Source organism: Stenella coeruleoalba, assembly GCF_951394435.1.
Source record: "Stenella coeruleoalba genome assembly, chromosome: 1".
NCBI classification, from domain to species: domain Eukaryota; kingdom Metazoa; phylum Chordata; class Mammalia; order Artiodactyla; family Delphinidae; genus Stenella; species Stenella coeruleoalba.
The window spans coordinates 48,175,622-48,201,759 of record NC_137169.1 but is presented as its reverse complement, the minus strand read 5'-3'; the positions used below and the strand labels follow the sequence as shown (position 1 = coordinate 48,201,759).

At 45.1% G+C, this 26,138-nt stretch overlaps 1 protein-coding gene across 8 annotated transcripts in view; it reads left to right on the top strand.

Annotated features, from left to right (window-relative positions):
• The first annotated feature begins 595 nt into the window (after window positions 1-595).
• The window catches only part of DAB1 (DAB adaptor protein 1), a 432,111-nt gene continuing 406,568 nt past the window's right edge, over window positions 596-26,138 (top strand). For all 8 annotated transcript variants that reach the window (XM_079904017.1, XM_079904022.1, XM_079904021.1 and 5 more), the window contains exon 1: window positions 596-744. The gene's annotated coding sequence lies outside the window, so the exon portion shown is untranslated. The remainder of the gene's footprint in view (window positions 745-26,138) is intronic.

Here is a 26,138-nt window from a genome sequence, read left to right as displayed (position 1 = left end):
GAGTTTTCCCGCACTAGCGCTTTTTCCATTTGGGTATGCGCATGTTTAGAGGCCTGGGTGATAAGAGAGTAGAGAAAAATGAGGGAGGCCGGGCGGGGGCGGCTGGTGGCGATGGTGAGTGGCAAAAACAGGGAATACTTTGTGAAAAACCCGAGTCTGGTGGCTTTTACCCCATCTCGCCCTCACTCCCTCCCCGCCCACGCAGCCGGGGCGGAGACCCGGCGCTCTGATCTCGGCTCTCCTCCACCAAGCCGGGATGGGGAGTGAGCGGCAAGGCTCCAGAGGCGCGACTGCGAACCGCGGCGCCCCCGCTCGCTCGCTCGCTAGCTCTTCCTCCTCCTCGTCGCCACCGCGACTCCGCTAAGCTCTCGGAACGCGCTCGGGCGGCGCACAGAGCACCCGGGCGGGAGCGAGAGCCGCGAGGCCGGGGCGACGGGAGCGCGGCGGGCGGCCAGGCGGCGGCGGCGGCCGGGGAGCGGGCAGGTGAGCGGCGCCGCAGGGCGCCGGGCGGGCGAGGGGCTGGCGGGGCGGGGGCGCGGGAGGAGGCGGGTCTGCGCGCGAGGCGGTCTCCTCCCCCTGCTCTGACGCGGGGCCCGTGGCGCCCGGGGAGAATGGACCCAGCTCGGCTCTCGCCCGGGCTTCCCCGGGCTGGAGAGCGCGCCTAAGTGCCGCCGCCCGCCGGGCATGGGGAACCGCTTCCTGGGCGGCTGCGGCAGCGGAGGAGGAAGCTCTCGGCGAGCCTAGGTGAGGCACGGCGGTGGGCTCGCGGCCGCCCCGGAGTTCAGCGCGGGCAGGTGTCGGCGGGTACGCGGCGCCCGGATGCCCGGGTGGCTCCGTCGGGGTCCCCGGGCGCGGAGGAGGGCTCCTGGGGCGTTCCTCTCGGGAGTTTGGCCAGGAGTGCGGCGGGGATGGAGACTGCAGTTTTCCTCCCTGTTCCTCCACTTGCTGGAGAGGATAGGCGCCTCTGCTCCTTCCTTATGGGTCTCCCCCTACCACCCCTTATCTCCCTACTTCTGACCACGCGCGGTTCTCTTTCCAGACCTGCTCACCTAATACATTCGTCTCTCTCCGGGACCCCCTGCACCTTCCTCCTTCCTGCGGCACGTCGCTATCCACCCACGAGCCTTCCTTCTCCCACTCCAAAACCTACCTGGTACTCCCGAGCCCTTCCTCAGCCGCGCTGCCGGCGTCCCCAGGTCGGACCCTCTTCCCTGCTCAGCCAAACCCGGTTTTCACTTCCCTACTCCTCGGTAGCGCTGCGGTTCTGCTCCGACCTGCCGAAAAGCGAGATCTATCCCAGTGGCCCCTACCCTTTCGCAAACACCATCAGAGCCGGACCCCGCGTCTCCTCGGAACCCATCTCTTCCCGAGTCCTCCATCGACTCGGTTCTCTGCTGCCGCCCCTTGCATTCCACTCCCCAGCACCACCCCGCGCCGCCCTCCACTCCGATAGCTCTCCTCCCCACCCGCCCCCTCTTGCTTTTCTCTCTGATCCAGACTTGACGCTCTGCCTCGGCTGCAGAGCCAGGTTTCCCCACACCCCTACTGGGGAAACTTTAAAATCCATGTGGTTCGGTTCATAAAGGAGCCCTAAAAGCAGGACTCAACCGCCGAGAGAGCCTGGAGCCAGGGAGTCAAGGATGGCGGAGGTTGTGTCGTGGCGTCGGAAAGGAGCTGTAGGCTGAGTATACCAAGTACATTTCAAAACCCTGGTTGTTGCAGCTGGGACTCTCCTCCCGAGGCTGGCTCGTCCCGCGGAGTATTATTGTGACCCCTGGTGGGAGGGCGCGAGTATTCTGTGCACTTTTTTTTTTTTTTTTTTTGGTACGCGGGCCTCTCACTGTTGTGGCCTCTCCCGTTGCGGAGCACAGGCTCCGGACGCGCAGGCTCAGCGGCCATGGCTCACGGGCCCAGCCGCTCCGCGGCATGTGGGATCCTCCCGGACCGGGGCACGAACCCGTGTCCTCTGCATCGGCAGGCGGACTCTCAACCCCTGCGCCACCAGGGAAACCCTTCTGTGCACTTTTTAAAGCACTTTTTTTTTTTTTTTTTTCTGGTGGTAGTGCTGGTGGACGGGATGAACGGGGCACGAGGGGAAGGTTGCTTTAAGAGGTTGATGTCACTTGGCTCCTGCGTTGCTCCCTCCCGGACCCGCCAGACTGTGTACGTTTCACTCCCTGTGAACTAACCCCCCCCCCCCCCAATTCCAGCCTGCAGCACACAAGTCCTCATTGTTGGGGGTCTGCCTGGGCACTTCCGCCTGGGCTGGGAGAATCTGGAGGAATGGGGTGGGGGTGGGGAGGCCGGGGGCGCCGGGCGACCGCGCTGTGGCTCTCGCCTTGTGCTCAGCGGCCGCGGACCGAGTGCAGAGCGCCGCGGCGCGGGCATCGGTGAACTCCGGCGCTTGTCTCCCAGGGTGGGGTGCGCGGCTGCGTGGGTCGGCGTCTGCGTGTGCATTTGGATGCCGGCGCACACCTGGGTTTTAGTTCGTTCAGAAAGAGGGGTTAGTAGAGAGGTTGCCGCAGAGAGTGCGTGTTTTGCTGCCCGGAGCTGGGCGGGCGAGTCCTCCGAGAAGGATGCTACACTGCAGCTCCTAACATCCCGGCGGGGACCGGAGCGAGGATCCGCCGCTGTCGCTTCTTACTCCCTCCTGCTCCCTTCCTACTGGCCCGTTCAACGCACTTTCAAAATGTTGATGGTTTTGAATAAAGGCCTTGTGGGGGGTTCCGCTGACATTACATGGCACTTCACATGTTTTCTAGTAATCATATAAATTAAAGGTGGCTTGCGTTTAGAACTCCCTAATTATCCGGTTCACGTCTGTACATTTATGTGCCAATTATAGGTCTTCGGGAAATCCATAAAATTATAAACCATCCTCACCCCCTGAATCAGCACCCATTGTTTTTATTATCTCAATGAGTGATTCTGGATGGAACCCTTAATTGCACAGGCAAGATAGAGGAGGAGGGGGAAGTGGAGAGGTTGGATGGAATAGGGACACTCCACAGCTTCTCCTCAGCCTACCCCCATCTCTTTCACTCTCCATCCTGACAAGGCTTGGTGACAATTCTGGAATCTGAAAGGGATCACAGATTTTCTTGGTTTCCTATTGAGAAGGGCGACCTAATGAAAACTGTATAAAAGTCAACTTCTAAGCAATCAGAAATTGTCTGCTGATGTCCTTGATTGAAATCCCAGCAGCATTCAATTGGAGTACTGAAACCTCGAAGAAATGGCTTTTGAAGCGCTATTGTTCTTTTCCATACAGAGAGGCCTTCTTAAAGGTTTAGGAAGTTCAAAATGCGGTGATTTTAAAGACTGACATTGTAACTATTAGGCAACGGTGAGAGGATCAGATCCGCAGGGATGAGAGAAGAGGGCGAAGTGGGGAGTACAAACATGTTGTTACTATCTCGCTGCTACCAAGTGGGAATTCAGTTCTCCACATCAAGTTAGCAATTAAATCTCTGACTAAAGCAGGTTTAGAAGGTGATTTTTAGTTTTTTTTTTTCCTCTCCTTTTGGGTGGTGGTTTGCTTAAGGTCTGAATAGGCGTATCTGAAACATTTAATCATGTTCATTGTATTCAACAATAAAATCTGAATAAAAATTGTTTACTGTTGATGAAGCTCATCTCACAAGCTGTTTCACAGTATGTTTCATTTGCAAGACAGACCATTGTGTGAGGCTGCAGGGAAGCCATGGTATCACTTCTTGTTCATTTTCTCCCAAAGCCAGAGAGGAATCCTCTGCTCCCACTCCCCTCTGCCCTCCAAGGAATTTTTTTCTTAAATGGGTGGGTGTTTGGCTTGGTCCCTGATAGTACCCATCTTAAAAATGGCCTTTGGTGGATTTCGGGTGCCTGAAGCCACCCTGCAGGCAAGAGGCAGAATCTAATTGAGGCAGCATTTGCATTTTGATAATTCACTCAAGTCAAACATTTGGTTTTGCTGGGGTTTAATCCTTCTCTCAAGCTAATAAGGCTAACAAAGCAAGGAAATCACAGTATATGTCTGTTAGTTGGCACTTTACAAAGTTGCATAGATTGAAGGCGGCTGTCAGGAACTTTAAGTGTTACTTAGGGCTAACTGTAACAAAAAACGTTCACTGGTTGAGTTAAGTGATTGAGGATGAATCGACCTCTCAGAACCTCAGTTTCATCATTTGCACAACAGGGACAATATTATCTACTCTGTGGAGCTGTGAGCAATTTTATGGGGGAAAATGTCTCATTGGGCGCTTTGGCACTTAGCAGGATTTCAGGAGAATGGTAACTTTTAGTACTAGAGAGCATGGAATTCTGCTAAGGAGAGAGGATGGTATTTGGAATTGGAAGGGCAGGATGGAAACCAGGTACTGGATTGGCAAATCACCTCTCTTAGTATAATAAAAATAGGAATAATTAACCCATGTGGGGCACTTACTAAGACTCAGACTTAAGCACTTCACATGTATTAACTTATTTAATCCTTCAGTAACCCTAGGAAGTGCATACTTGTATTCTTATTCTTATTCAATTGATAAGGAAAGTGGGGCACCAAGAGAGTTGGTAACTGGCCCAAGGTCATACAGCAACTAATACAATTTAAATCCAAGCTTTCAGTCCTAACGACTACGTTACGTTACCTCTGAGTGGGGAGGTGAGCTCTATCTCCCAGGGTGGTTGTCACATTTAATGGGGAATAATGGAATAGTTAGACTTCCTGTAGGAGAAAACTACAGGTTGTTGCCAATTTCAGATGCCAACAACGTAAGATGGGTACTTCTCTATTACCAGCAGGGCATTAGGCTGATGGTGGGCATTTGGAACACTTCTGACATCGTGGCAGGTATTGGTTCACATGTGTCTACTGTGTTAGTCTATTCAGTAACTGGGTAGGCAGAGATTGCGTTACTGCTCTTACTGGTTACCAGTGGAGGAACGCAGAGATTCTCAAAATTAAGAGGTGGTATAACAGGTCTTTAGAAGTCTGGACTTGGGCGCTAGGGTGCCTGGGTTCAGACCTCAGTTCCCCCAGCGCTGCCTGCTGTGTGGCTTTGACCAGCTTATCTAACTTCTCTGTGCTTCAATTTTCTTTATAATAAAAAGCTACCTGCCACATAAGATTGTTGTGAGAATTATAGGAATTAACACCAAGTGCTTAGAATAGTACCCAGCATGTGATGTTACTTAGCTGTTAATGTTATCCTTCAAAGAAGAGAAAAATCCTTTTCCTTGAAAATAAAAAGTTTTCTGTTCGTCACTGATATCCTAAGACTTAAATATCCTAAGAGTATCTGGCCTGTTGTTTTTTGTTTTGCTTTTTTGTTAACCAGGAGGTAGAGAGGAGGAGAGGTATTTAAGGAGTTCAGGCAAAGGTTTTGTTTTGTGTTTGGCTTATTGGAAATATTTCCTTGAACATTTCTCCTCTTTGTGAAGGGAATGGTGAAATCTTCATAATGCTAAGATCTCTATGTCATTGCACTTTTCAGCAGTTATTTTCAAGGAAATAAGATGACTATTGGATGGATTAAATTCTAGGAGTAGTCAACTCTTCCCAATTTATAGATTGGAAAGCAAATCAGACTTGGGGTGATGCATAACTGCACAACTGAGGAACACCATCAGACCCAGAATTCTTTGACCAGTGCTGCTGCTTCTAGACCAGACTGTCTCCTATACCAGGATAGAGTAGTGGCCTGAAATATAAATAGAATTAAATATAAATAGAATCCCCAGGAGGGGATGGTGCGCGGTGGGGTGGGTATTACCAGCTAAGAGCGGAAGCCAGCCAGATGTTCTGTACTGAAAAAAGAGTGTCCAGTAGGAAAAGAAAACCCCTCCTCTGGGGTTATATCCATGAAAAACTAGCACAGAACTCAATCTATGAAATGTGTATCAGGATATGAACCTGTGTACAAAAAAGAAAAAAAGACATTAAATCAATTAATCACTTTAACACTTCCCTTAGGTTGGAGAGCAGATGATCAGGTTTCTTTTTCTGTGAGATGCTCTTTGTATTTTTCTTCCATTGAGTTCTTAGAAACGGGAAGGTTTTGGTTTGGGAATCATAAAACTTCTCTGGCTTCTATTTCATGAAATAGGTTACCATATTTTATTGGAAAGAAATCGCCAACTTGCTTTTATTATTATTATTTTATTTTAACCTGACATGTAACCAGTCTACAGTGCCAGTGGGGGATTTTCATAAAGAGAAAACAAATAAAATTCTACTGAACAGGAGAACTCACAGCTCAAATGGTAAAAGTTTGTGGTGTCAAAGATGTGTTGTTTGGCTTAGGGGATAAAATGAGAGGAGGTAAGGTAACAGACAGATGTGAAGTTCAGAGTGAACCCAAGTCAGCTGTGTTGACCACCTACAGGGAGTCTTGGAAAATTACCAGCCCTGTGTTGATAATTTGAGCATCATACCGATTTCTGACTCTCTGTTGGTCTGTCACTCTGTTTCTCAACTGGATCTATCCATTCACTCTTTATCAGTTAAGCATCTCTTTCTCTTCCTTTGTCTCTTCTGTGTTTATCCCAGTCTTTGTTTCTTTTTCATTCTTTATGACTGTTTGTTCCTATTCTTGTTAGTGTCATAATCAACAGTAACAGCTGAAAATTATGAATATGCATAAAGAGTATCTGGAAATTGAGGCCACACATGTCCTGATACAGACATCACTCCTGTGTCCATTCAACATGTCTTTACCTCGCTCTGGTTCAGTGCTAGGCACTGCAGACAGTTCCAAGATGCAAAGGTACAGTCTCTCCCATCTGGGCACCTGGCCTTATACATAAATAGCTGCTACAGCATGACATGTGGTACAGAGAATATCTGTATAGCAGCACTGGAAGCTTCCAGATGAGGAATTATTTCTACCTGGAGAAAGGAAAGGATGGCTAAGGCTTCACAGAAGAGATTTTGTTTCAGCTGGAAGCTGGAGGTCGACCAGGAGTTTCTGAGGGGTTGAAGGCATTCCAGGTTGAAAGAACTATATGGGCACAGACAGGCGGGCAAGGAGCTTCATCGTTGGTTTGGGGATGGGCATCCTGTTAAGAGTGGCTGTAAGGTAGCATATGTGGCTGAAATGGATTATTTTGTAGAGCCTTTTCCAAACTTTGTTCTGGGGAGCACTGGTGTCCCCCAGGATGGTTATGAGTATTTCAAAAGAAAGGGCGTTCACAAGGAAAAAAAGTTGCATGCTCAAAAATACTTAGGAAGCCCCGAATTATGTATCCTACTCTTAGTAAGACACAGTATTTACTGACATGTGAAAGCTGCAGAGATTTCCTGCAGTTAAGAAACTCATGTACCTCATTAAGAGTTTTCCAAACTTATTTTCTGCAGAATCTTTGATTTCAAGAAGTCCCTCTCAGTGTCTCATGAGATAGACTGGAGAAAAGGTTTGTAGGTAAGCACTTATTATTTTTAAGCAAAACAGTTAATTTGATTGGGAAGGTAATGCATTTGATTTGAAATATAGTATGGTATATTTCTAAGACATATGAAAATGTATACATAACAATGAGTGGAAAACTCTGTCCCTACCACTCAGCCTAGGAAGGCAAGCCATGTAAATGTAGTCAAAGCCACTTAGTAACCTCTCCCCATCAGATCTCCTTCCCTCCTGCCAGAGAGAACCACTATTCCACATTTGTTATTTATCATTCCGTATAATTATTCTGAATATGCTTTTCAGAAGAACAGACTTAAAAAGAATTCCATTGAATTCTCATCCAGTTTCTAGCTAGTCACTAGAGAGATGATAAGAAATAGTAGTTTGTCCAATAACTGTCCAGGAGAGGACATGTATAAGCTCTTTAGGGAGAAGGAACGTGGCTTTTACTTTTACCAACAGTGCCTAGAATGTAGTAGATGCTCAATAAGTGTCTGCTGGATTGAATTGAATTAAATATGTGTACTTTTATGTGGTTCATTAAGCTCATGTGGATAGAAAGATTGGGGTAAGTTGTTTTTCACTGACAATATTGTAATTCTTTGTGATCAACGATCTTGAAAACACATTCTTTTTTTCGGTTGCAGTTCTTTATTTTGTAATCTGGATTTGGAAATGAATAGTAACAATCAGCTATTGAAAGTCATCTCTGTTTTCTTGACATCTTTTGGAATCATTAACAGTAACAACTTATTCAAATCTGTCCTATAACTGATCCACTAGAACTGTCCACTTTCATTACAGGAACAATGATAACCAGAAATGTTTTTAATCAAAAAGGAAATTTATCAATTAATGCTAATTAATTACTCAGTCCCTGGACACTAGATACTTTGAAGGTTTATGAGGTTCCCCGGGGAGTAACTTATTTTCAGTAACGAAGTTTTATAGTTACGCACCGTCATGCCACGACAAGCATCTCTCTTCATAGGAGTGAGGGACATCCTCTTGAAAAAGCTCTCGTCATCTAAAACATATGTCATATTTGGGTGACATTTTCCTTTTTTATTGTCCTAGCCTATATTCATATATTACTGCATACATGTATGTCAGTATGTACAGTGAGTGTTAGAATGTTGCTGAGGAATGCATAGCAGAAAGAATGGGAGCAGAAAGAAAGTGGGAGACTTACAGGCTCCCTGGGAGAGGCTTTTCGCGCTAAATCGTGTTTATATGGAAGATGGTGGCTTAGCTTTTCTCATAGGATGCAATGTTGGTTATAGCTAAGATACACCCCTAGGATTTTCTATCTTTGACTTGGCTGGTACAGACTTTTCCCAGTAGACTTGGGAGTAGTAGTAAAAATCCCAACAGGTGGCAGGATGAGAGTCAACTTTGGATGTGAATGATCATAAATGATCCAGACACTGCCCAGAGAGTAAGGAAGAGAAGCCGCGCATTGCTCTTCCCTAGGGATTGCCCGGTGATGCCCACCCACTCTGACCATGGCACGTGGTGGTGCTTGTCTTCAATCCCAGGACACGTTATTTTGAGCAGTATTACATGCATGCTCACAAAAGTTCTGAATATAAAACACAACCGTTCAAATGTACTCAGGTTAGACTAAAAGTGCTGGTAATCCAGTTGAAGTCAAAGATGGGCCAGCCATGTGCTGAATCTGAGCTACGGCATGTATTGTTAGAACGTAGTTGCAATGAATACAAAAAGGTTACTGTAATTTACTCCTTTGGGAAGCTGAATAGATTTACAGGCCACATAGAAGTTGGATTCCTGCCAATCTTCTGCTATCTAACTTCTTAATTTTAATGTAGTTGAATTTATCAATCTTGTCTTATGGTTAGTACTTTCATGCCTTGTTTAAGAAAGCCTTTTTAAAAACCCTGATGTCATAAAGATATTCTCCTTTATTATCCTCTAAAAGCTTTATTGTTTTTTCTTTCACATTTAGGTTCTATAATCCTTTCTTATAGTATGTTTTCTGGAATTAATGTTTGGTGGAATATTAACAGCTATTACACGAATAATAGCATTGTTATTTCTAATTGGGGGATCTATATAAACGTGTGTGAGGTAGGAATTGATTCTGTTTTTTTCTAATTTTCTTCCATGTGGGGAAAAGTCATCCTGGCATTTAGGGTTAGTTTATAGGCATATATTTTGTCCACTCTTGCGCAAGCCACACTTCTTTATTATTATGGCTTTATAAAAAGCCTTGGTAATTGCACGACAGACCCCCCATGATGTCCTTCTTCAAAAGTAACTTGGCCTTTCTTGGCTTTTGTCTTCCATATACATTTTTTCCATATACATTTTATAATTGTCTTTTAAACTTACACTCAAATACTTATTGAGATTTGATTGGAATTATTGTTTGAATTTATAGATTAACTCAGGGAAATGACATTATTATAATGTTGAGCCTTTCTACCCATAAACATAGTACCTTCATCCATTTATTTAGTTCTTATTTAATGTCTTTCCATACAGATTATAAATTTCTTCGTAAAGGTATGCACTCTTCCGTTAGATTTATTTCCAGGTGCTTTATATTTTTGTTGTTGCTATTGTAAATGCCATCTTTAAAATATTATATTTTCTAGGTATGCGTTAGCTTTCATCGTACTTCACCTGTATTTCTTATTCTGGATGGTGAGGGCTAGAAGGGGAGGAGAAAAGCTGGTGGTTCTGAGTGCTTACTAAACATTAGGTTCTTTGCATACTCTGATTTGAATGCAGAACAGCCCCAAGGGAAGAGCTGTGGTGGCTTAGTACCACCCTTGGCTGGATCACTGCTGTCCTTTGCAGACCAGCAGTGCTGGGCTTTCCTTTGTCCCAGTGGGTCGGGGGTTGTGGAAGTGAGGATTGCGGCCGATGAGGGGTGATCACCCCGAGTAGCAGCCCCTCACCTGGTTCAGGTGGCAGAGGCCTTTAAAAGACGCCTCTGGTTTTCCCCTGGAGGGAGGGGTTGTGCAGAGTCATCGGGCTGCCTGCGGGATGCAGTTTGGCTGGTAGCTCCAGTCTGGTTTGACTTTTCAGGTAGATCTCTCAGGTCAGTGAATATTGTTTCCCCTTTCAATCAAGGAGCCAGAGGTCTAGGGAACTGAAAAGACGTGTGCGAGCCATCTAGCTGAGCTGGAATGAAGACCCAGGTCTCGCTACACCCGTATCAATGCTCTTTCATTGCACCTTATTGTCTTAAGATCCTCAAATATTTGATGATGATGATAGAGTGAAATACTGAAGCATTTTTCATTTGAGGAAACACCATTATGCATGGAAATTGTAACTTATATCTGCCCAAAGAGGGCTAATTGTAGAGCTTTCTGACTATAGCCCATGTGGTGGTTGTTACCTGCCATTTGTTATCCTCTCTCTGTTGCTCTGTCTGTCTGTCTCTCTGGATTTCCTCATGCTATTAATTCTTTCATAAACCTACTCCCACTCATTTATCCCCATTCAAATAATATTTGTATATTAGGACCTAGGGCAGGATATCCATTTCTCTCTGAAAGTTACCCCTAGGACATCAGTGTCCATAAAATTTCAAATTTCTCTCCTCCCCTTGCCAGATGCTATACCTCTTTCCTTCTTCTCTCACATTCTGTCATCAGCACATGTTTCATTATATTTTCTGGAATGAAGGTAATGCGTACCGCACTAGGTTAGGGTGATGTAAAAAGAGGATGTCTCAAAGAAAGCAAGATTAAGGGACCAAAAATCTAACCACTTGGTTCTCCTGATAACACTATAAATTTTCTCTCTGCTGTGTATGTGGGGTCATAGGAGTGAGGTGAGATATCATACTGTATGCATTTGACTGCTCCAGATGTGTCAGGGGAGGGGGAAGTCTTGACTTATTTTAGTAGCCGTAAGTCAGCGTGGCTGGGAGGAAGGGGGCTGGGTACTGGACTAACATCGCCCTCTTTAAAAATATAAAGGACATTGACTTTACACACACAAGGACCGACTGTATAGCACAGGGAATGCTGCTCAATATTCTGTAATAACCTAACTAGGAAAAGAATTTGAAAAAGAAAAGATACATGTATGTGTATAACTGAATCACTTTGCTGTACACCTGAAACTAATGCAACATTGTTAATCAACTGTACTCCAATATAAAATAAAAATGAAAAAAAAATAAGGATTCTACACCATAGGCTCAATCTAAGTTCGATGCTTCCTTCTGTCTGCCTTTCCCAGGCAAGCGTATCTTTCTCGGGCTTCCCGAGCCCCAGCTCTGCTCAGCACCAACACTTCATTACGTCAGTTGTTCTACTCCATGTGTGTTGATCTGGAGTCCTTTAAATGTGAGAGTTTCTCAAGGGCACTGTCATCTGGATTTCATGAGCCATATGCTTGGCCTATTGAGGAAGTTCACTGTAAACACTTGCTACCTTTCATTTTTAAAGGCTACCACAGTGCCTTTGCAGTGGAGGGGAAAGTATCCCTTTACTGAACTGTTTGAGTCTGTGAAAACAAAAGAGGGCTTTCTGTTGTAATTTTGAACAGTTTCTTTTGGGACACGTTTTTAGCTCCTTTTATTCCCAAACTGTGCCTTTCCTGTCCTGTTCTTTGCTGTCCTCCCTCCTCTGCTTCCTTTTTTTTTTTAAATCAAATCAAAGGAGTTGCATGAAATCAACGACAAAGACTTCTCGACTTATGGGTCTGTAGTGTGATTTTACAGTTGCTGCAGTGGGCAATAGTCCCTGTCTATCACATGCATTATTTCAGTGGAGGAGGAAGAATTTGGGCAGTAGTTGGGAGGTGGACTTTGCAGTTCCTTGTCAAATCCCATAGTAGCATTAAGTATTTTATGTGGGTGATTGGTCACCTTGTGGATGATCTGTAGCTGGTTTAAAATTTCAGCCTAAAGAGCGAAACTCTGCCAACCAGTATATGTCAGCGCCGAAGAGTGCCTTTCTGTGCTATCCCCGAACACATCCAAAGCAGCATCAGCTGCGCCACCACGACTTTCAAGCAGAATTTAATTATTTTAACGATATGCACTGTATCAGTGAGAGTCTAGTCAGGAGACACATACCAGGTACCTTAATTGGAAGAATTCAATATAGGGAACTAGTAACAAAGATGTTGGAAGAGCTGAAAGTGTGACAGAGAGACGAGGGATGGGCACTAGCGAGTGCAGGAAGTCAGTTTGCTTCTAGATCTTAACCTGCAGGCATCAAGGGAGCGGGTGGTGTTATCAGAGCCCAGGTGTTGAGGCTGTTGGAAATGGAACGGAGGCTGCGTAAGAGTGGTACCACACAGGGAGGGGCTGGAACTGTGGAGGAGACTCTGCCACAGCAGGGGATGCCACCTTGAAGCAGAAAGGGAGGGAGACCCTTGATCCTCCACCTTCCTTCCTGTCTCCTGCCATCTTTCCCATTCAGTGAGCCTCACTGGAAGTTAGTTGGCCAGAAAACCTGGGGAAATGTAGTTGGGGCCAGCTTTCTGCCATACTCAACAGAGTGGAGGGGAAGGGCCAGGAGTGGATCTGAGAGAAACAGGCAAAGGACTAGTTCACACGCCAGGGAAATAAATCTCTTACAAAAGTGTTTATTGGGCTTCCCTGGTGGCGCAGTGGTTGAGAGTCCGCCCGCCGATGCAGGGGACGCGGGTCCGTGCCACGGTCCGGGAAGATCCCACATGCCGCGGAGCAGCTGGGCCCGTGAGCCATGGCCGCTGAGCCTGCGCCTCCGGAGCCTGTGCTCCGCAACAGGAGAGGCCACAACAGTGAGAGGCCCACATACTGCAAAAAACAACAACAACAAACAAAAGTGTTTATTAATATTGCAGACCTAAAGGAACACAACTGAGTTCCTCCTCTTCTCTCTCCTCCCACCCCAGCCCATCCAACCTCCCTCGCAGAATATTGAGAGTGACTCAGCTGGCAGCTGAATCTCTATCTTGTTAGGGTGAGCTGTGCTAATGTTGGGTGCCCTGCTGAGTAGGACAGCAGAGTAGGACTACAAGTCTCTGAGAACTCAAAGTTTTTTTTTTTTTTAATAACTCATTTAGTGGCAAAATGTGACCTGACCTGAAGTGACTTGAAGTTCCTTATAATCTTTAGTGATCCCTTCGTGAATAGGCATACAGCGGCTCTAGAAGCATTAATGAATTTGATTACAGGGCATCACCCCAAACCCAGCTAGGGGTATTACAAATAAGAGGTAAATGTATGGCATGGTAAAGGCTGCCTGTCTAAAATGCAAAATAAAATCCACTTTATGAACACAGAAGACCCAGGGTATTTGGATAAGGCATAGTGACTCTGTATTTCAACATGGCAGAGGAAGAATGAATGGAAATGTGGCCCAGTAACATGCAGTTCTAGGGCAATGCTGATGGTAAACAGCCCAGCCCCTCCGGAATCGTGGAATGCCAGGGCTGGATGTGCCCCTGTAGCCCAGCAGAACCACCACTTCATTCTGTAGGTGAGATGTCTTTTGCTTAGGCTGGAGACCTGGCAAATATGTTGCAGGGTCACCAAGGGGTGAATCATGGAGCTGGAATCGTTTATTGCCCCTTTACAATGAATGAATTTTAGGCAAGTGAATTTAGTGAGTGAATTTTAGGTCTGATTCTTTGGTTACTTCAAACATTTGAACAGTTGACATTCAGATGGAATGAATGAAGCCAGCAAGTGAAATATATAGGTAAATCTACACACACACACACACCACAATTCAGATGTCTTGTCCTTTGATCTTCAGAACAATCCCATCAAATAGATAGGGAGGGCATTACGGTCCCCATTTTACAGATGGTCAAACCAAGGGGACTTGGCCAATAATTAGCTCTGTGGCCACAGGCAAGACCCTCAACTCTGAGCCTCAATGGAAAAATGGGCTCCTACAGGGCTGTTTTGTGAATCAAAAGAAGTGACGCCTACAACACAATTAGAATTGTGCCTGGTACCGGTGGTCATGCCGTAAGCAGTAGTTCCTTTCTCCCTCCCCCTCCCCCTTCAGACAAGTGAAATAGATGGCACAACCCCACAGCCATTCCCTTTGAAAAGGACGCGCTTCAGTATAATGAAGAGTTCAGTGGTTGAACGGTAACAGAACTCCTGTCTCTGTGCCTTTTTTTTTTCTTTCAGCTTTCAGAGTAGGGGCTTGAAGTCATGCCACCCTCAAATCCGTCACGATTTGCTGTGACCTTGGTGGTCCCTATTGTCTTCAAAGGTCAGGAGACAGTTTGATATTTTGTTTCCTCCAAGTCCAACTGTAGGGGAAACCACCATGGCCACAAACACAATTTTCTGCAGAAAGCACCCTTCTTGTCAGCACACATGGGACTTAATTCATGTTAGGTGGGCCTAATAAAATATTTTCTTCTTTTGAGTATTTTTCAAGATTAATAAAGCAGCATTCTTGGGGCAAGTTTATTAATCCATAACTTATAGAAAACTCCAGAGGAAGAAGATACGAGACATGTTCTGTAGGTAAAGACGTCAGGCTTGCCACCACTAGAATTGAATTGTGCATACATTATTCCGCTAGCTATCTTCTGGGTACATTCCAGGTTGCTGATGTGATGGTGACCTTGTCTTGGACGTGATCTAAACAAGCATTTGTTCCCTTTTATTTTTAACTTGGGAGGGTGTGAAAGAGGAGGTGGCAGTGTATAGAATAATCCCAGTCCTCGGGATGTGATCCTTTCTGTCCCCTTGGCTGCACGTCAGCTACATTGGACACAAAGACATGCTTCTGAACCCTGGCTCTTTTGCTGCACGCACTGGGTTTCTGCTGTCTGTCAAATGGAGATTGTGGTGCTGGCAGCAATGATGATGGTGATGATGAGGAGGATGATGATAGGGGTGACCTATCACATGGCTACCTCTGTGTCCATGACAAGGCGTGATGATTTATGGGAAAGGACGTGGGACTCTATCACTTCATCCATTTACTCAGTGTTTTTGAGCCCCTGCAACATACTGGCACAATGGCAAGCTCCTTTTTTTTTTTTTTTTGTGGTACGCGGGCCTCTCACCGCCGTGGCCTCTCCCGTTGCGGAGCACAGGCTCCGGACGCGCAGGCTCAGCGGCCATGGCTCGTGGGCCCAGCCGCTCCGCGGCATGTGGGATCTTCCCGGACCGGAGCACGAACCCGTGTCCCCTGCATCAGCAGGCGGACTCTCGACCACTGTGCCACCAGAGAAGCCCAAGCTCCTTTTTGTTAAAGCCATAAAAAAGACACAGATTTCTTTCTCAAGATCCAGGATTAGCCCGGGAAGCACAAATAAACAGATAATAATACGGCTAAGTATGGCCCCCAAAAGTATTAGTTACGGTGAAAAATAAGACAGAAGGATGGATTTTGCCAGGGTAGGGAGGGGTCAGCATCTAAGCTAAGCATTCTGAAGGTGGCTTGGAATTTGCCGGGGAGTCTTGGTGCAGTCAATGTGTTTTGAGTCCTGTGTTGGGCTTTTAGAGTGAGTGTGACAGGAACTCTAGTTGCCCGTATTCCATATGCAGTCCACTGGGGAAAACGCAAAACCAGGAAAGGCAGGAGGAGGCCTGTGGACTGGGGGACGATGACAAAGGTAGAGATGGGCACTTCCATGTATGAGGAACCCTGCATAAGTTGGTACAGATGGATCACAAAGTGATGGGGTGTCAGGAGCTGGGGAAAGTCAGTCTGGACGGGTAAACAGGGACAGTTCACGGAACACCTTTTTACCAAATGTTGGCCAGGAGGTTGTGGTTGGGTAGATGGTGGCAAATAGACTTCACTTTATGTCGCCTTCTCTGCAATTCTCTCGCTTCTCCTATTGACTGGGTTCAAAGAGCAGTCTATGGAGAAATATGGTTGTAGATTTTTGGGTGAAATGAGCACTGTTAGGTGTGGTATAGTTTAATGGTGTCTCCTGTTAAAAGAACTGCAAGCTCAGGTGCTTACAAGGGCCATGCAGCTGACATTAGCTGGTGGAATAGTCTGGAGTGGGCGGGGGAGAGGGGGCACTGGGTAAGCCACTGTTCAGCTCCAAATGATGATTGCAATAAGAGAGTGCTGGACCAATGTAGCCAGGTCTTCAGCTTTTCCAAGAAAAGCTAGAAACTTTTTTTTTCTTTTAATTAGAAATCCGTCTGTTTAAAAATTTGGCGCTAAATCAGTTAAAACAAACAACAAACAAAAAATATGTGTAGGCAGAAGATAACTGGCCTGTGGGCTTTTAGCTCATGAACTACCCGTTGGTGAATTTCGGCCTATTCGTTATAATTAGTATGTTATGACGACATAAATCTCCCTCAAGTGGAAGTTCAGTCAATATTACCAGGGGGTAAATTGGGCCATTTTTTGGTAAAGGAAGGTTTCTGCAAGACAGTTGAACGGTGGAAATTGGTTCTCATTTATTTGTGTGTTCCCTCAGTCACCTTGTTTGTTGTTCTTGATCAGATGATTCTGATACATGATGAAGCTTTGTAAAACCAGCGTCCATGGCAATTCCGGCGTGTTCTTAGCTGTTTCTTGGGCAGCACCGAGCTTTGTATCTGTCTGAGTCTACAGCTGCCTTGATTAAGCTTGTTATGTGCCGCTACCAAGGCAAATCCCTGTAGTGAGTCAAATGAGTAGTTTTAGGGTTTGAAAGTGATAGCGTTCTGTGGCTTTCTCACTTAGGGTTGAGACTCCCAGCCACTAAAATATGCACATTTCAAAGCAGAGTGAGAACATGAGCAACTTAGTAGTTACTGTGGAATTGAGCAAGTGTCATAAATATTTATTTATCTTTTTCATAGCTGGCATAAAAATGTTAGGATATAAAAAAGTTGTTCACTATAAAAACAACAGAAAATGCATTGGCTATACATCTCCTGAATGCGTGTGTCTCTTTGGGTTTCCATTAGTGTCTAGCAATATACTTTGAGGAATTAGATTTGAACAGAAGCTTCAGCTGAATATGAAAGCTCTTAGTGTTCGTGATTAACCCGTTTTCAGCGAGGATCCGTTGCATACAGCAGTCTTCTTTTAACCGTATAGTGCTATGGTCAAGTTTAATGAATGTTTCTTTCAGAATTTTTTTTAAAAGAAACAATCTCTGTTTATTGAATTAGGAAAACACAAAAAAGTATAAGAGAGAAAAAAGTCACTTATAATATTTCTATCCAGAAGCAATCACTGTTAATGTTTTTGAGTTGCAGAGATAAATAGTCTGTGGTTTGAGGTCAGACCAACATGGATTTTAGTCCAGGTTCTTCTGTTTATTTAATCTTGACACTGCTTATTTTTTCTCATCTGTGAAATAGAAATAATAACATCTATTTTATTTAACATGTGGATTATTAAACCAGATACTGCATATTAAGCATTTAGCACATTACTCGGCACATAGAAATCACTTAAAAACTGAGCTATTGTATTTTCTGTTCTTTTTGCTATAAACATTTTACCTGGTGGAGTTCATCAAAAATAGTTGTCAAAACACTATTTATTTTGTAAAAATAAAACAACTGATGTTCCATATCTCTTTTAAAAATACTCTTTAAAATGTCCTCCGCCTCTCCAGTGGTACACAGTAGGTTCTATGTTTCTATTTTTTTTTAATTGAAGTATAATTTGCAATGCTGTATTAGCTTCAAGTATAAGCAGAGTGATTCAGTTATATATATATATTCTTTTTCAGATTCTTTTGCATTATAGGTTATTTCAAGATACTGAATATAGTTCCTTGTGCTCTTCAGTAGGTCCTTGTTGTTCATATATTTTATACATAGTAGTGTGAATATGGTAAGCTCCTAATTTACCTCCTCCCTGATATCCCCTCTGGTAACCATAAGTTTGTTTTCTAGTCTATTTCTGTTTTGTAAATAAGTTCACTTATGTCTTTTTTTTTGCGGTACGCGGGCCTCTCACTGTTCTGGCCTCTCCCGTTACGGAGCACAGGCTCCAGACGCGCAGGCTCAGCGGCCATGGCTCACGGGCCCAGCCACTCCGCGGCATGTGGGATCTTCCCGGACCAGAGCACGAGCCCGCGTCCCCTGCATCGACAGGTGGACTCTCAACTACTGCGCCACCAGGGAAGCCCCACTTATATCATTTTTTAGACTCCTCATGTAAGTGACATCATACGATATTTGTCTTTCTTTGTCTGACTTATCTAATTTAGTATGAAAATCACTAAGTCCATCCGTGTTGCTGCAAATGGCATTATTTCACTCATTTTTATGGCTGAGTAATATTCCATTATATATATGTACCACATCTTCTTTATCCATTCATCTGTCAGTGGATACTTAGGTTGCTTCCATGTCTTGCCTGTTGTAAATAGTGCTGCTGTGAACATTGGGGTGCATGTACCTTTTCAAATTAGAGTTTTTCTCCAGCTATATGCCCAGAAGTGGGATTGCTGGGTCATATGGTAATTCTATTTTTAGTTGTTTTTTTTTTTTGCAGTACACGGGCCTCTCACTGCTGTGGCCTCTCCCGGCGCGGAGCACAGGCTCCAGACGTGCAGGCTCAGCGGCCATGGCTCACGGGCCCAGCCGCTCCATGGCATGTGGAATCTTCCCAGATCGGGGCACAAACCTGTGTCCCCTGCATCGGCAGGCAGATTCCCAACCACTGTGCCACCAGGGAAGCCCTATTTTTAGTTTTTAAGGAACCTTTATATTGTTCTCCATAGTGGCTGCATCAGTTTATATTCCCACCAACAGTGTAAGAGGGTTCCCTTTTCTCCACACCCTCTCCAGCATTTATTATTTGTAGACTTTTTAATGATGGCCTTTCTGACCAGTGTGAGGTGATACCTCGTTGTAGTTTTGATTTGCATTTCTCTGAGAGTTACTGATATTGAGCATCTTTTCATGTGCCTGTTGGCCATCTTTATGTCTTTGTAGGAGTGTCTATCTAAATGTTCTTTTTAAGTTATGTAATATTTCATTAACATGCCTGTATCCACATTTAGCTTTTCCCTTTGTATATTTAAGTTGTTGCTCGTTCTGTTTTACTGTAAATAATTCTGTGATAAATATCTTCATTCATCAGTCTTTTGCAGCAGCTCGATTTTCTTGTTAGTACAGTGACTGCCTCCCGCATCTGGAAATGGGTAGAATTACTGCCAGCATTCTCCATTGGAACTTTTGGTGATGATGGAGATGCTCTTTGCACTGTCCAGTATAGTAGCCACAAGGCACATGTAGCTCTGAGCATTTGAAATGTTATCTCGTGTGACTGGGAAACTAAATTAAAAACATTTTTTAACATTATTTAATTTTAGTTTCAATAGTCTTACAGGGCTGGTGGCTGCCATATTGGACAGCGTGGGCTTACACTGTTCTGGTTCAAAGAGTAGAGTGGGCTTGGGCTGGGATTTTGTTTTTCATACAGGCATCCATAGACTATTTAGCTTTTTCTTCTGGGCTTTTAAGCTCCAGTACAATCTCAAGATATTGCATTTCCCTTTCTATATGTTTCTACTTTATTTTGACAGGAGGTTGGTGTAGGGTGTCTCACATACCTGCTGCCATGTTAAGTTAGAAGTCTGAGTTGATACTTAAGTACGGATTGCTCATAGTGACCTCCTTCCAGACAATACAGGATGGAAAGGGGATAAAAAAGAGTAACTTTGTGGTGGCAAAACCTGACAAACAGCGTATCAACGAGATGATCGAGGTTAACACCAGCAGGGATGGATCATGTTGAGAGTACGTGCCTTTGATACGATGTGACAAAGGTGGCACTTTACCTCTTCAGTCTTCGTCCCCAAAACACATAACCCCAATCTAATTATGACAGATCCCAATGGAGGGACATTCTGCAAAATACTCAACCAGTACTTCCTAAAGCTGTCAAGGTCATCAAACATAAGCAAAGTCTGAGAACTGTCAGAATCTCGAGTTATAGTGGCTAAATGTTATGTGGTACCATGGTTGAGATCCTAGAACAATGAACAAAGAAAAGGACACTGCGGGCTTCCCTGGTGGCGCAGTGGTTGAGAGTCCGCCTGCCGATGCAGGGGACACGGGTTCGTGCCCCGGTCCGGGAAGATCCCACGTGCCTCGGAGCGGCTGGGCCCGTGAGCCATGGCCGCTGAGCCTGCGTGTCCGGAGCCTGTGCTCCACAACGGGAGGGGCCACAACAGTGAGAGGCCCGCGTACCGCAAAAAAAAAAAAAAAAAAAAAGGATACTGCATAACAACCAAGGAAATATTAATAAAATGCGGACTTTAGTTAATAATAATGTACTGGTTCATCAGTTGGCTCATTAATTATAGTAAAGGTACTACTATACTAGTGTAAGATTTAAAATAAAAGTCTGAGTTGAAAATGTTGACTCTGTGAGGACTCTTCGGGTTGCCAGTGACAGGAATCTAGCTTAGCGCGACTTCAGTCTAAAAGGGATTTCTCTGCTCACATAACCAGCAGTAGGTGTGGCCTGGCTGGCTGCAGGTGTGGTTAGAGCCGAGTGCTTTGTCAGCTCTGGTTCCACGCGCTAGCTTGACTTTCTCTGCCTTGGCTTTGTGAGAAGGCTCTTCCTAAGCAGTGGCAAAGACGGCCCCCAGCCATCCAGGCTTACATCCTACTAGCTTAGCAACCCTGGCAGAGGGGAAGAAGGCTTTTTCCCAGTAGCACAGAACAGCCTGGGGCTGGCACTCAGTGGACTTGTTCTGATTCCTGAATTCATCTCTGAGGGTCGGGGCTGGGGAGGTGGAATTCCTGCCCATTGGCCAGTACTGGACCCAAGGCCCACCTACAGAGCCAGAGGGGGTGGGGTTAGCCCCATCGAGCTATATGGAATGAAACTGCTGAGATGAGAGGATGATTCCCCAAAGGAAAATCAGGGTGGGAAATCATGTTTGGCAGGCAGGCGCAGGCTACACGCTCACTGCTCGCTGCACTGTATCTTTGAAGCATTCTTAGCTCCCCTGATTCTCTTCTTAGGAAAAGCCAGTTTGTTGGGGGAGAGGGAGGATTTTTCTGTCCTGTGAATTGCTGTCAATTCACATAGCAGGCTTCTGTCACTTTACGGGACAATTCCCCTCTCCAGAGGAGGGTTCTTAGATGTCTTCCAATTATGAAAGCACTGGGATGTTTGGATTCTGTCTGGTCTTGTTCTGCCTGTGTTTATGACACTATTGCTCACAAGTTAATTCTTCCTCTCTAGGAAGTAGGTAACTATGCCCCAGAGAGTTAACAAGGTAATAAGTAAATCGATGTGTCTATCATGAGTATTTTTCTTTAGAAATAAGGCAAAAGATACATTGCCTGAGCCCCTCCCGGGAAGTATCTGAATCAAAGCTGATGGGATATGCATGTCAGACTCCAGATAATCTAGGAATCTGGTAGAGAATGGGCACTTCAGTCCCCAGCTGGTGTATTGCAGCAGTATCTTGGGACTTAGAGGTGTAATTAAACCATGCCTATTAGTAATTACAAAAAGGCGGACTCACTGCCCTTAAATGTGAGTAACATATCAGATCTTCATAAAAGCATGAAGCCATTTATTTCACCAGCAAAGTCCATGTAGAAAATATTTTATTAATACTCCAAGTTTCTGATTCAGCCCTTTGCGCAATAAAATATGGTGACCCAGACAGTTTCCTTTTTACTGCTTGTGCTCAGCCTCGTACGAGAGGTTGAAATTTTGTAGCACCATTCATGCCAATTTTCCTTTAAACTCTCCAGCATAAAACCTATCAGCAAATTAATATTCCCCGCCTGTAAGATGAGACTGACCTCACAGGTATAAGTTCAGTTCTTGTCCCAACATCTACTGTACCGTGAAATTAGCGGTCTTTTCTTTATCTATCTGTATATTTTTACTTCATTTTCATTGTGGCAGCAGTGGCAGTAGGGACCTCAATCCAGATATTGTGTCACCCTATCATATTACCAATTTTTAACTAGTTAGTCATTATTGTATAAAGATGCAGGCAGTGTCAGGAGCACAGCTTGCTTTTTTTTTTTTTTTTGTTTTTTGCGGTACGCGGGCCTCTCGCTGTGGTGGCCTCTCCCGTTGCGGAGCACAGGCTCAGCGGCCATGGCTCACGGGCCCAGCCGCTCCGCGGCATGCGGGATCCTCCCGGACCGGGGCACGAACCCGCGTCCCCTGCATCGGCAGGCGGACTCCCAACCACTGCGCCACCAGGGAAGCCCCCCCTTTTTTTTTTTTTTTAGTGTTGTTTTATTCCAGGTGGAATCATAGAAAAGCTCTCTATATGTAAAAGGGGCTGAAAGCATGGAGCCCAGTCTTAGGGAAACTCTGTGGGCACTTCTGCTGAGTCACCTGTGCAGAGTTGAGTTACCTGTGAAGGTAAAAGAAATGAAGCGCTAACAGTCTGTGTAGCAGGGGAATTCTAGGACACGATAGGACATACGGGTTACGTTATCAGGTGAGTTAGATGATCTGGTGTCCTTAACGACTTACTTGACTTCTCTGCACCTACATATTCTCAGCTGAGAAAGGCGGCTTTGGGTGATCCATCTCTAAGATCCCTGCCCACTGTAACTCTCTGATTTTATACACCGTATATCTTTGTTCATGTGTAATAATACCAATGACTGTGTATTTCAGGGTTACACACACACACTCTTGCCCTCGGCCTCAAAAGCCTTTCCACATTCCCTTGGCCGAGGCTCTGTCCTTTTCTGTTCTTACTATACTTTTCACCCATGAGATTGTACATCAGAACGGGTAGTTTTGGGTATCTTGGCTTCCCCACAAGGCTGTGAGTTCTTTGAGGGAAGATGCCTTTGTTTATATATCCTCCCATATATGAAAAGTATTTTGCAATGAGACACTCAGTAAATATTTTGCATCAGTATCTTAGAGATCTTACAGGGAAAGACAACAGCAAATATATCTGAAAAGGCAAGGGACTCCTGTATAGTTGTGAAATCGCTTAGACACTTAGGCCATGTAAAGTAGATTCAGTAGTTTCTCAGGGAGATTTCATTTTAATGTATGTGACATGCCAAATGTTTGCGGTCGAGTGGAGAGGTAAATCATTTCATGCCCGTAATGGAATCCTTTTATACATTTCCGATTACTCAGCGCCTTATGGTGGGGCTGTGCTGTGTTCCTTCCCATCACGTCAAAATGCGGCCTTCTGGGTGGTAAGGTCATTCATGTGCTTTTAAGAAAGAAAAGAGAGCTCCCACGATCCTCACCGGAGTTTTGATGTTTCAAGATTGTTCTTGCATGGAGAGCCAGTCTGCAGAGCCAGACAGTGTGAATACATCTCCCCAAATCAATGAGAACTGTGCTGTCCTTTAGAAAATTAGGTTTGAGCCACATCAGCGTCAGTGCCTGAGACTGAATGAATCCCATTTCGTTGATTGCCCCATGTATGAATTGTGTAATGCGTTTAGATGGGCACGCGCTCTGATTGCCTCTCTCCCCTCAGCGTTACTAACTGGTAATGTGGTGGATTCATGTGAGGAGAAGTGTCTCAAATAAACAGTCCAGGCTACATGAGATAATTTAGGGCCCGCACTCAGGAAGTCTCCATGGATCAGTGTAAGAGGTGACTGTTAACCAGAGACAGTGGGAAACACACTTTGTGGCTTGTTAAAACAAAACAAAACACTGATTGACATGAAGTACTTCAGTAATCTTGCTTAATACAGAGTCATGGGTAGGGCGACCATGTTTGTGGACAGAACCTCCAGTTTGCTGCTTCCACCTGGGGAGTCCATGGGCAGGTCAGGTGAACTTTCATAACTTTTGTTCATTCAGCCGCTTGAAATAAATGCCTACTGTGTGCCAAGCACCATTTTAGGTACAGGGCATTGGGGGGTTGGAGTGTTTAGAAAGGAACAGCTCCATAGAACTGAAAGCCTGCAGTTGTTTTGCATTCTCTCCACCGCAGGTGTTAAAAATTTACCTGAAAAATAAATGCTCTAATACCGATGTCCTGTTCCTTTGTCGCACTGACTTGCAGACAGTCAGAGGTGGTGGTTCGGAACTCCAGCCGGTCATACCAGGAGGGGAGCTCTTGCAGGGATGGACCCTTGGAGCTGTCAAACACTAGCTCTATTTTAAGTTTAAAAGAAATTTAGATGGTAATTCCAAAGGCCCCCTTGGCTCCTAATCCAAAGGAAACTACCCATACAGTGAGTGCTGGGCAAAGGCAGCCACGTGGTCAGTGAGCGAGTATCCGAAGCATTGGGGAGGTTGGATAGGCAGTGATACTTTGGCACGATCCATTTTAGAGCAATTATCTTTTTCAATTCAGCTCCGGCTCCTGGTGTCTTAGACTTGCTGCTGGGTCTTCATAACGGGGCAGGAACCTTGGAGTTATCTGAGTCCATTAGGTCTATTACGGCTCGAGCTGATGCATATTATTTTTCTACCTTGAATATGAATGATCAGCTTTCCTGGGGAAGCAACAATAAATTCAGTCCAAGTTATGCAGCTTACTAGCTATGTGACCTTGGGCAAGTCCGTTTACTTCTCCCAGCCTCACTTTTCTTATCTGTGAAATGAGGTTTTTTTTCACCTTTCGTAGTCTGTGATATATAGATAGGATTCTGGTAGTTCTGTGCTTGCTAGACCAGTGAGCTGATGCGAGGCATTTGGGTCATGGGTACTTTATAGGCTACTGGGATTCTCAGACTTGGCCTACCTTCTAAAGCATATGCATGTTATCCAAGTAAATATGCCTGTCAATGTCCTGATTCATTTCACAAAATGACATAAGCCTGGAATCTCAGGCTTGAATTAATATGAAAATGTTATTTAATTAGGACAATCCCATTTGGAGAGCAGGCAACTATGCCATCCGTCCGTTTATCATGTTATTCTGTTACTCAGTATTTGTTAATCTTAAGCACCTGCTCTAGGCTTGGTGCTCTGCACAGCGCTAAGAAAACAAAGAAAGATACAGTCTTTGTCCACAAATCTCTCCTCATTCTCCATGAAGGAAGAAGAACTTGCATTACAAGCCAGTCGCTCTTCATTGCATTGCCTCTTGGGTTCTGTGTGGCTGGAAGGATGTTTTTGGTGAGTTGGCAATCCCAGCAGAAAAGAAGGGGGCAAAAGGTTTCTCGATTCTGGCTCCTGCAAACATCTTTAATCACCTCAAGCTTAAACTAAGGTTGGAATTGGAGGGAAGAACTGTGAAAAAGCCTCTTTGTAAACAAAAGCCCCACCAGGAGCTGGACAGCATCTCCTGGGAAGAAGGACTTCAGTCTTGGATGACCATGCTCAAAACTATAACCCAACCTTCAAGTCAGTGTTCAAAGGAAGTAAAAGACCACACAGAAAATGAGATGTAATTGGGCACCCCGTGGGGAGTGGGACAAAACCCAGGAGGCCTCGAAAAGCCTCAGCGTGGCCGGGCCCCAAGCCTGGAGCCAACATCTCCAGCCTTCCCAACAGAAGCCCAGGCGTACATGCTCTTAAGACATTCAGAGCTGTGAAACAAAGGCTGGAGCATTTGCCTCTGACTTGTAAACATTGGGGGTTTTTGGTTTGCATTTTAAGACAGAAAAAAAATAAATTTTATTATAAACTCCCGAATCAAAAGCTGGAAGTAGAAAGGGCCGTTTGTGGTTGAGGAGAAGTTTGTGAGATGCCAGTTAACATACTGACTGGTTTTCAGGAAGACTTCCAGAAAGGAGAAAAATATTCCAAAACAAACAAACAAAAAATAGATATGTCACTTGCATCATTAAAAAACCATCTCGGGGCTTTCCTGGTGGCGCAGTGGTTGAGAATCTGCCTGCTAATGCAGGGGACATGGGTTCGAGCCCTGGTCTGGGAAGATCCCACATGCCGTGGAGCAACT